This window comes from Aulonocara sp. 'chitande type north' Nkhata Bay, linkage group LG6, assembly GCF_057382095.1.
Source record: "Aulonocara sp. 'chitande type north' Nkhata Bay isolate Kocher_YH1m ecotype deep benthic linkage group LG6, A_spYH_male_GT1.1, whole genome shotgun sequence".
Lineage (NCBI taxonomy): Eukaryota > Metazoa > Chordata > Actinopteri > Cichliformes > Cichlidae > Aulonocara > Aulonocara sp. 'chitande type north' Nkhata Bay.
The window spans coordinates 39,040,476-39,051,136 of record NC_141349.1 but is presented as its reverse complement, the minus strand read 5'-3'; positions in this window follow the sequence as shown (position 1 = coordinate 39,051,136).

Here is a 10,661-nt window from a genome sequence, read left to right as displayed (position 1 = left end):
GAGAGAGAAATCTGGGTTGTACAGCAGATTAGGTTACTTAAGAAAGAGAGATGGAAATGGAAGAGACAGAGATGGAAAGAGATGGAAACATTTTAACACGTGAAAATAATGTGCTGAGAATATGGAAGGAAATGAGAAAGAGGGAAGGATGGACGGAGAACAGTTAGTGAATCTGGAACTGCAGAGAATTAGTAAGGAGAAAGTGAGGACAGCTATGAAAAGAATGACAAGAGGAAAGGAGGTTGATACAGTTGACATAACTGTGGAGATATGGTCATGTCTATGAGAGAGGGCAACGCGATTTTTAACTAGACTGTTTAACGCAACCTTGGAGAGTCAGAAGATACCTGAGGGATGGAGAAGAAGTGCACTGGTACCTATTATCATTAGAAGGCTGATATACAAAACTGTAGTAACTACCATAAAGATATGGGAAAAAGTTCTTGATGTGAGGATAAGAAGAGAGGTGATGATCAACAAGCAGCAGTATGTCATCATGCCAAGAAAGAGCACTACAGACAAAATGTTTGCTTTGACAGCATTGATGGATCTATGCACCAGAGAGAAGAGAAATGAAAGTCAGTAGAAGCAAGATAGAATTCGTCTGTGTTAATGAGAGGTGAGACATGCAAAGGGGTAGAGATAGTGAAGGTAGATGAGTTTAAGTACCTGGGGTCAACATCCAAGCCCATGGACAGTCGACAAGTGAATGCAGAAGAGTGCAGATAGAGTAGGTGGAGACAAAGATTAGGGGGGATTTGGGACAGAAGGATGACCGCAAGAGTGAAAAGGAAGCTTTACCATGATGTATGACTATTGATGATTTTCATTAGGAGTGATCAGAATGGACAAGATTAGAAATGAATACATCTTAGGTTGAGCGGTTTGGAGACAAAGTTGAACAACATGTACAGAGGAGGAATAATGGATTTATTGTACAAGAAGAAGCTGGCAGGTACGAGCAATAAGTCCATGGATATAGTGAAGGAGGATATTCAGAGGGTTGGTTGACAGAAGAGGTTAGTGCTGATAGGGTGAGATGGAGGGAGATGATCCGCTGTCGAGACCCCTAAAGAGAGCAGCTGACAAAAAACAACAGCATATTTTCTCAGTTCCTCGGAACAATAAGACCTTGACCACATTTTGTGACAGTCATTTTAGTAGGAGTCACCCTTTGCTCATTCTAAAGACTTTACAAGACATTCAGTGACACTGTGGATGGTGTTTATTACTCCATGGCTTTACTTTGGTGGACAATTTTAATCCACAGTGTCCTCTAGTACTCCTATTAGAATGCACCATTACATTTTTTCTCCAACTTGGATGGCTTTACTTTTCATGTGCTGACACTGATATAAACAAATGTAGTTGAAGCTCCCGTTTGCTTTAGAGCTCTGCACTAAGACTACCCAGGACCAGGAAGTCATTCTAACAGATAATCCAATAAGCCGGTGCCATCCTGTTCCTGGCAGTGTAGCCTGGTGAGTGAAAATAGTAGCTGGGAGGTGACAGGAAGAGTGTCTCCTCACCTCTCCGAGCCCTACTGGCTCCCCGACAGCCACAGCTACCGCCTCCTGCCAAGTCATTCATTAACCCCAGCGGAGAGGCTGCGGGAAGAGAGAGGAAGATGGGAAGTGGAAGATGAGGAGAGCAGTGTCTCTGTGGGACGGAATGAATAAACAGATAGAGGAGATAAAAAGAAAGGAAAAGACAGAAGTAGCTCGGGTGGACGTGTAAGCACTGCTGTTCAACCACCGTAATCCAAATGCTTCTCTTACTCATACATCTTGTTGCCACTGTCATCAATCACTGTTCCTCCGTAAACCAACTAGAATTTAAATCACATTGCCAATAGATGGGTTCCGAGTGTTTGGCCTCAAAAGCACTGACAGTAGTGCAGTGAACTGAATTCAAATGATTTGTGGAAATGTATTAAAAGTTTCTAAATGGTAGACCTGTATTTCTCTTATTGAGTCTGGGAGGAAACTGCATCTTATAATTCAAGCACACTGTATAGATAAGATAAGAGCCAGAGCAAAGTGAGAGAAAGATCCTGAGAGAGACGGCACAGAAACGGAGTGCCATTCTTAAGTAGAGGAGTCGAGAATGATGTTAAAAGTATGAGACGAGAGCAAACTTCTGGACCGACGCTGAGTTTGGAGTTTGAGTACAGAGGGGCGGAGGAGAAAGAGGGGAAAAAGGCTAGAAGGGAGAAAGAAAAGGCCATGTCTGTGAGACCAGAGCAGTGTGGTATTTTAGTTGTCAGCCAGAGGAGTGAAAAGCCACACGAACACACACTTGCGCACACACTTGCGCACACACGCACTCGCACACAAATATACAAGGCTATTTTCTCCTCCTGCATCCTCTCACCTTTATGGCGTGTCTGTTGTGCTCCCTGCAGCACTCACACACATGCACACACATGCACACACATGCACGCGCACTCAGAGGAAACACTCTCTGATCCCATGGTGAGAGTGAACGGAAGGCCACTACTCACATATGGCCACCGGCTCTGTACCGCTCTACGCCCGAGCGCGAGCCGCCTGTAGATGGCACTAAAGCACTGCAGAAAAACACGGTGCTGTCAGTCAGCACACAAACATAAAACACATGTACACGCACTCAGTGCAAAGTGTGGGTGTACATGTCTTTGTACACACACCACATAGTGTGCAAGACAATGTACATACATGATCATAAATGTGAAATCCCTGGGATGCAGATAAAAGATATAGAGTGCATGTTTATGTGTCATGTACACATTGTTCCTAGAAGTTCAACAGATATGTGTTTTGTAATGTCACTATATAAATATGAAGGCTGACTTTCTTGTTTTTTGTGTGTGTTCTGACAGTAGTATGCACTGATATTCGTGAATACATGCGCTCACACAAACCCGAGGTCATATGTATGCATGGAGAAGAACTGCTGGCATAACAAGACTCAGTTTCTGATTGTTATCACAACTCTTTTCTAAAATGACACCCCATCTGTGTCTTCGTCTGCAAAATGTCATTCTGCTGTTGGACGCCATCCTGCAGTCAATATTTTGCTCTTTCTCTCTCACCTTGTCTTGTTAGCAACACATGCAACACCCGCATTAATACAATATTTAGATTAACAAAAAGATAAATAACAGAAAAAATGAAAAACCCAGCGGGAAAACATACAGATTTTAGAACTGAGGGTAAGAAAGTGTGAAATGCAGATAATGAGAGAGAGAAATCGACGCTGAGACATGCTGAACTATAGGGTATGTCCCTCTCAAGCCTGGAGAGTTGTATTCACAGGCGCTGAGTGTTCTCTTGCGTTGACTAGAGGAGAAGGGAAGGTTGCTGAAATAGATGACTCGCTCAGGGCTGTACACACACTCAGAACAGATGCAACCGCAGCACTTCCTTAATAGTGTTCCTCGCACAGTAATAGTGGGAATACATCTGCAGGGTGAGCGTGCGTGTTTGGGTGTGTAACTGCATATGTGGATTTCAATCTCTTTGAACTATTAACTTGTAAGCTCAAAATAAAGTTTCTGAAGTGCAGGTTAAAGGAGTGAGGAAATTTGGTCAAAATGTGCATACTGTGTGTATGACTCTGTATGTATGACATTGTATGTGTGTGAGGATGAAGGTGTGCACATTGCTATTAAAAGAATGTTTGACACGGAGAAGATATATTTTATGTAATTAAGGAAGAAGCACTGCAAAGCCTGCTGGATATTCCTTCTCTAATTCTGATGCTTTCATATCTGATGAATAGAGAATACATGTTTCGTAGTATATTGCACAATATTAGTTGATTATAATTGTTGTACTTCTTTGCCTTTTCTCTCAGAATGAAATGAGGAGATCAATATCAGTCTTAAGCATGTAAGAAAAGCAGTGCTCAATCAGCAAGTTTTTAAGGTTAGCTCAAAGTAAAGAACTGAAGAAGAGGGGTATGCAGTTCAAAGTTTAACAAAAATCTTGCTGACTCATGCTAAAAGTTACAAAATAAAACACTGTACCTTCCTCCATACCTACCTCCACTGTTCCACATTATTACCAAAGAATAAAGTAAAATGAATAATTTGTGGTTTAACGATGTGACATAGAGCTTGCCAGAGCCGTCACAATAAGGTTTGTGCTTACGCTCATGCCTGATGACATGCTAGATGGAACCGCCCCCTGAGGTACTCAGTGTGGAGAGGCAAAGTGCCAGAAAAAATCAATCTTTTAAAAAGGTGAGAAAGATCTTCTGGGGACCATTCATTTCAGCGAAAAAAATAAGTGAGTCCTCCCATTAACTGTCATATGTTATTTTGAACTAAACTAGTATTCTGACTGATATTCGCTTATTCAGTATGTCACAGACACAGCTGATGTAGAGGCTTAGTTTTATTTTGGAAAACTGCACAGAACACTTCTAGAGATGTATCCTTGATTACAGTTTCTGGCTGTGTTAAGACCACCGCATGCTTTTACAATAATCATATACAGTATCAGTGCCAAATGAGGGTCCTCACAATGACCCATTAGTGAAAGTCTCTGACTTGAAAAATGATGCATGATTTATGAGCAAGCTGGAGAGTCGATCCTATTTTTAAGTCCACACTGGACCAAACATTTCCATAAATTTCAGTAGTTTGCATATGAGTGCAGTCTGTTGTGTGCTTCAGCCAAAGGGCAATGGGTGGACGTGGTCCACTTGTGATGAAAGACTCTTGATTTGAAATGGCTTGTCTTTTCTTTTTTTCTCATTCCTTCCATTTCAGACCTTGGCCCCCGCTTTGCCCTTCCACCTGCACATTCCACACCCGCTTCTCTTAGCCACCTCATGCTGTTTTACCTCTATCAAATACCACTCTCCTATTTAACCTCTGTCTACCCTTCAATCTGTCCATCGTAATTCCTCTGCTTTTTCTTTCACTGTCTTCACTGTCTTCCTTTCTATTTTATTTTAATAATTCCTCATCTCTCTCTCTTTCCTCTCTTTCTCATCTCTCTTTCTTTCCTCTTCCTTACTCAATACTTCTATCTCTCATTCTCTTCCATGCTTTCCCCCCCTAATCCATATTCATGTAATTTCTATATGGCAGCCTCAGGCTGCTGTTAGGGACTGTTACTTTGTGTTAAAGGTCTTGAAAGCCTGCCTGATTTACAGTAATAACTTGGGATATATCCAGAAATACCATTATCGAAGCATGGGCACACACACATACACACACACACCCACACACGCACGCAGCTATTTCCTACCTCCCATATAGCTACTTTCCGTCCTCTATCTTGGTTGCAATTTTCGGTGTACTTCCTAGGCTTCCTAGGAGTCACTTTAACATTCAGGCATACAATTCAACAAATCAAAAATGTGATTTTTAATGGAATCTCAAGGGAGGCTGTGTGGTCTGTTGGTTTGTGTGCATTGCATGGCTCTGTTTGTTTTTCTGTGTGCACATCTATTCAATTCAATTCAATTTTATTTATATAGCGCCAAATCACAACAAAAGTTGCCTCAAGGCGCTTCATAGATACAGAGAAAAACCCAACAATCATATGACCCCCTATGAGCAAGCACTTTGGCGACAGTGGGAAGGAAAAACTCCCTTTTAACAGGAAGAAACCTCTGGCAGAACCAGGCTCAGGGAGGGGCGGTCATCTGCTGCGACCGGTTGGGGTGAGAGAAGGAAGACAGGATAAAAGACATGCTGTGGAAGAGAGACAGAGGTTAATAACAGATATGATTCAATGCAGAGAGGTCTATTAACACATAGTGAGTGAGAAAGGTGACTGGAAAGGAAAAACTCAATGCATCATGGGAATCCCCCGGCAGCCTACGTCTATTGCAGCTAAGGGAGGATTCAGGGTCACCTGGTCCAGTCCTAACTATATGCTTTAACAAAAAGGAAAGTTTGAAGCCTAATCTTGAAAGTAGAGATAGTGTCTGTCTCCCGAATCCAAACTTGAAGCTGGTTCCACAGAAGAGGGGCCTGAAAACTGAAGGCTCTGCCTCCCATTCTACTTTTAAATACTCTAGGAACAACAAGTAGGCCTGCAGAGCGAGAGTGAAGTGCTCTAAAAGGGTGATATGGTACTACAAGGTCATTAAGATAAGATGGGGCCTGATTATTTAAGACCTTGTATGTGAGGAGCAGGATTTTGAATTCAATTCTGGATTTAACAGGAAGCCAATGAAGTGAAGCCAAAACAGGAGACATATGCTCTCTCTTTCTAGTCCCTGTCAGTACTCTTGCTGCAGCATTTTGGATTAGCTGAAGGCTTTTCAGTGAGTTTTTTGGACATCCTGATAATAATGAATTGCAGTCGTCCAGCCTGGAAGTAATAAATGCATGAACTAGTTTTTCAGCGTCACTCTGAGACAGGATATTTCTAATTTTAGAGATGTTGCGCAAATGGAAGAAAGCAGTCTTACATATTTGTTTAATATGTGCGTTGAAGGACATGTCCTGGTAAAAAATGACTCCAAGGTTCCTCACAGTGTTACTGGAGGCCAAGGTAATGCCATCCAGAATAAGAATCTGGTTAGACACCATATTTCTAAGATTTTCAGGGCCGAGTACAATAACCTCAGTTTGATCTGAATTAAGAAGCAGAAAGTTAGCGGCCATCCAGGTCTTTATGTCTTTAAGATATTCCTGCAGTTTAACTAATTGGTGTGTGTTATCTGGCTACATAGATAGATAGAGCTGGGTGTCATCTGCATAGCAGTGAAAATGTATGCTATGTCTTCTAATGATGCTGCCTAAGGGAAGCATGTATAGTGTAAACAGAATTGGTCCTAGCACTGAACCCTGTGGAACTCCATCATTAACCTCAGTGTGTGAAGAGGACTCTCCATTTACATGTACAAATTGGAGTCTATTAGATAGATATGATACAAACCACTGCAGTGCAGTACCTGTAATACCTACAGCATGTTCTAATCGCTCTAATAGGATATTATGGTCGACAGTATCGAACGCTGCACTGAGGTCTAGCAGGACAAGCACAGAGACGAGTCCACTGTCAGAGGTCATAAGAAGATCATTTGTAACCTTCACTAAAGCTTTTTCTGTGCTGTGATGAGTTCTGACACCTGACTGAAACTCTTCAAATAAGCCATTCCTCTGCAGATGATCAGTTAGCTGTTTGACAACTACTCTTTCAAGGATTTTTGATATGAAAGGAAGGTTGGAGATTGGATTATAATTAGCTAAGACTGCTGGGTCTAGAGATGGCTTTTTGAGTAAAGGTTTAACTACAGCCAGCTTGAAGGCCTGTGGTACATTATTAGAGATAGGTTGATCATATTTAAGATCGAAGAATTAATTAATGGCAGGACTTCTTTGAACAGTTTTGTAGGAATGGGGTCTAAAAGACACGTTGATGGTTTGGAGGAAGTAATTATTGAAGTTAACTCAGAAAGATTAATTGGAGAAAAAGAGTCTAACTTCCCTGCTTAGCTTCTTATGTCCTTGTCTTGTCTTGTGCTTTTCCTTTCCAAACGCCTTCGATGCTTGTTTCCTGCGGGGGAACACGGCGGGTCTGTGTGCCGCGCTGGAATGGTAGTGCACGGCGGCTGCTGTTTTCGCTTCGGATTACTCCTCACCCCCACCCAATCCTGTGGCTTGTCATGTCTTTCACAATGTTGTGCTGTGGACATTATTTGCTTTTTGTGCAGAAGAGTTTTTTTGTTTCCTGTTCTCATGCTGTCCTACCATGGAAGCACAGCATGAGTAGAGGTCTCTTTTTTTCCTCTTGTACTTTCCCATTGTAGTGTACATTTCAGTGTTTTTCTGTAACGCTACCGATCTCTGACTTGTATCCCCATGTAATGTCTGTGTTGTGTGTGTGTAAGGTCGGGGGGGGGTGTCCCATTTCACTGCAGGGCAACCTGCATGTGGCCAATAAAGCTTTGATTGATTGATAGATCAATGGTACTAAGAGTAGCTTTAGATAATATTACATCTGTGGGATGATTGTTGGTAATTTTTTCTCTAATGATAAAAATTTTATTTTGTGAAGAAGTTCATGAAGTCATCTAGTTAACGTTAAAGGGATGGTTGGCTCAACAGAGCTCTGCCTTTTTGTCAGCCTGGCTACAGTGCTGAAGAGAAACCTGAGGTTGTTCTTATTTTCTTCAATCAGTGACGAATAGTAAGATGCTTTGCGGAGGGCTTTCTTATAAAGCAGCAAACTATTTCTCCAGGCTAAATGATGAACCTCTAAATTTGTGACATGCCATTTCCTCTCCAGATTACGAGTTATCTCCTTTAGGGTACGTGTTTGAGAATTATACCACAGAGTCAGGTACTTCTGATTTGAGACCTTAGTTTTCACAGGAGCTACAGTATCCAGAGTCGTACGTAGTGAGGAGGTAAAATTATTAACAAGATAATCGACCTCTGTTGGAGTAGCGTTCAGATAGTGGCTCTGCTCTATGTTGGTACAGAGCATTGAAGATGATAACAGATGGTGGATTATATTCTTAAACTTAGTTGCAGCGCCTTCAGAAAGACATCTACTTTGATAAAGTCTACTCTCCACTGCTGTGTAATCAATTATTGTAAATGTATTTGTTATCAGGAAATGATCAGACAGAAGAGGTTTTTCAGGAAACACTGTTAAATGTTCAGTTTCTATGCCATATGTTAAAACAAGATCTAGAGTGTGATTAAAGTGGTGGGTGGGTTCTTTTACATTTTGAGAGAAGCCAATAGAGTCTAATAACAGATTAAATGCCATGTTGAGGCTGTCATTTTTAGCATCTACATGGATGTTAAAATCACCCACAATAATTATTTTATGTGAGCTGAGAACTAAATCAGATAAAAAGTCTGAGAAATCAGACAGAAACTCTGTGTAAGACCCAGGTGGACGATAGATGATAACAAGTAAGACTGGTTTCTGAGTTTTACAGCTGGGGTGGACAAGGTTAAGCATCAGGCTTTCAAATGAATTAAAAGTCTGTCTTGGTCTTTCATTAATTAATAGGCTGGTGTGAAAAATTGCTGCCACACCACATTTCACTGTTTTACTCTTTGGTTCAGATGTGGATACTATATTGTTCTTTCTTTGTGATTGTTTATGTTTAAGTTGTTTATTGCTGGTTTTTAGTTTATTTTTTGTCTTTTTGGGAGCTGACACAGTCTCTATGGAGATGAGTTTTTGGGGGGGTACCAGGAGGAGAGAAGCTGCAGAGAGGCGTGTAAGACTGTAACTCTGCTGGTCGCAACTCTGGATAGTCATATTTTTGGGGGTTTAACAAATTTGTCCATATTTCTAGAAATGAGAGCTGCTCCATCCAAAGTGGGATGGATGCCGTCTCTCCTAACAAGACCAGGTTTCCTCCAGAAGGTTTGCCAATTATCTATGAAGCCCACATTGTTTCTGGGACACCACTCAGACAGGCAGCAATTTAAGGAGAACATGCGGCTAAACATGTCACTCCTCGTCTGATTGGGGAGGGGACCAGAGAAAACTACAAAGTCCGACATTGTTTTGGCAAAGTTGCACACCGATTCAATATTGATTTTAGTGACCTCCAATTGGCGTAACCGGGTGTCATTACTGCCGACGTGAATTATGATCTTACTGAATTTACGTTTACCCTTAGCCAGCAGTTTTAAATTTCCTTCAATGTTGCCTGTTCTGGCCCCTGGAAGACAATTGACTATGGTTGCTGGTGTCTCTAGCTTCGCATGTCTGAGAACAGAATCACCAATTACCAGAGTTTGACCCCCGGCGGGTGTGTCGCCGAGTGGGGAAAACGGTTAGACACATGAACAGGTTGGTGGTGTACCTGGGGCTTCTGTTCAGGACTATGCTTCCTCCTCACCGTCACCCAGCCACCCTCTTTTCCCAGCGGCTTGAGGTCTGCCGGGGAACAGCTAGCGGGGCCTACGCTATCTTCGGCTGCACCAGCTACAGGGGCCTGGCTAGCTACGGGTGAACGAAGGGTGCGAAGCAGAGTCTCCATTTCAGTAATCCTGGCCTCCAGAGCTGCAAATATGCTACATTTGTTACAGATATCATTACTTCTAAAGGAGGCCGAGGAGTAGCTAAATATCTGACACAATGAGCAAGAAAGTGCAGGAGGGACAGGTGAAGTAGCCATGGTGCTAACGAGTCGGCTATGAGCTAAGCTAAGCTAGCGAAACAGTACAGAGACTTTGAGTGAATACTTTGGCTGTAAATTAGGTAGTGAGTACACAGAAAGTGTGCTTCGGATGAAGCACGTGAAGATTATACTATGAAAAAAGAATGTATTTAAAAGTTTTTAATTAAATTGCTAAGCAGATAAGCTACTCAGAAACACCAGTGTTTAAGCAGGAACAGGAAGTGATACTCTACCACAGAGTGAGCGAACACCAAGTGACAGCACCACATCTGATTCCTTTACACTTGCATGTTTGAAGCTTTGAAGCCATGAGGTAAATGGGAACTGTAGATATTAAAGAACCATCAATTCATGCAGCAAAAGGAGAGAATTGATTGAATTTGCACAGAGGTACAATAACTACACAGTGCTGAGAAAAATCAAAGCTTGGTTGATGTACAAGGTGTCATCGCCTAAGTTGTGCAGGAAGCCAGTGGGATTTGATTCAAATGAAGACATTTGTTCTATAGAGCACAATTAGTCGTTTCTGTCAGTGTTCTTATGATTTAAGTAAGAAAAAC